A 1,284-nucleotide genomic window follows, 5' to 3' on the forward strand; every position below is an offset into this window, starting at 1 on the left:
TGGTTGGACTCACAACCTAAGGATAGCCTGGACTCTTGGGATAAGCTGGTCACGGCCTTCTTGGTTAAGTTCTTTCTTCCTCAAAAGTTGAGCAAGCTTAGAGTGGATGTTCAGACCTTCAAGCAAAAAGATGGTGAATCCCTCTATGAAGCTTGGGAAAGATACAAGCAGATGACCAAAAAGTGTCCTTTTGACATATTTTCATAATGGACCATGATAGATATATTCTATTATGGTCTGTCTGAGTTCTCTAAGATGTCACTGGACCACTCTACATGTGGATCCATTCACCTAAAGAAAATGCCTGCAGAAGCTTAGGAACTTATTGAAATGGTTGCAAATAACCCCTGCAGAGGCTCAAGAACTTATTGACATGGTTGCAAATAACCAGTTTATGTACACTTCTGAGAGGAATTCTGTGAATAATGGGATGCCTCCAAGGAAGGGAGTTCTTGAAATTGATGCTCTAAAAGCCATATTGGCTCAGAACAAAGTGTTGACTCAGCAAGTCAACATGATTTCTCAAAGTCTGAATGGATGGCAAAATGCATCCAACAGTACTAAAGAGGCATCTTCTAAAGAAGAAGCTTATGATCTTGAAAACCCTGTAATGGCAAATGTAAATTACATGGGTGAACCTTATGGAAACACTTATAATTCTTCATGGAGAAATCATCCAAATTTCTCATGGAAGGATCAACAAAAGCCTCAACAAGGCTTTAATAATGGTGGAAGAAACAGGTTTAGCAATGACAAGCCTTTTCCATCATCTTCTCAGCAACAGATAGAGAATTCTGAGCAGAGCACTTCTAACTTAGCAAATATAGTCTCTGATCTGTCTAAGGCCACTTTAAGCTTCATGAGTGAAACAAGGTCCTCTATTAGAAATTTGGAGGCACAAGTGGGCCAGCTGAGTAAGAAAGTCACTGAAACTCCTCCTAGTACTCTCCCAAGCAATATAGAAGAGAATCCAAAGAGAGAGTGCAAGGCCATTGATATAGTCAATATGGCCGAATACAAGGAGGAAGGGGAGGACGTGAATCCCAATGAGGAAGACCTTATGGGACGTCTCCCAACCAAGAAGGAGTTCCCTATTGAGGACCCAAAAGAATCTGAGGCTCATATAGAGACCATAGAGATTCCATTAAACCTCCTTCTGCTATTCATGAGCTCTGAAGACTATTCTTCCTCTTAAGAGGATGAAAATGTAACTGGAGAGCAAGTTGCTCAATATCTAGGAGCTATCATGAAGCTGAATGCCAAGTTATTTGGTAATGAGACTTG

At 40.7% G+C, this 1,284-nt stretch overlaps 1 non-coding gene across 1 annotated transcript; it reads right to left on the bottom strand.

The window, feature by feature from the left end:
* Positions 1-93: 93 nt before the first annotated feature.
* Positions 94-197, bottom strand: LOC127743640 (small nucleolar RNA R71). Its single transcript, XR_008005024.1, has one exon. It is a non-coding gene; the product is annotated as a small nucleolar RNA R71 (small nucleolar RNA).
* Between the last annotated feature and the right edge of the window lie 1,087 nt (positions 198-1,284).

The sequence above is a fragment of the Arachis duranensis genome, chromosome 10, assembly GCF_000817695.3.
Source record: "Arachis duranensis cultivar V14167 chromosome 10, aradu.V14167.gnm2.J7QH, whole genome shotgun sequence".
Lineage (NCBI taxonomy): Eukaryota > Viridiplantae > Streptophyta > Magnoliopsida > Fabales > Fabaceae > Arachis > Arachis duranensis.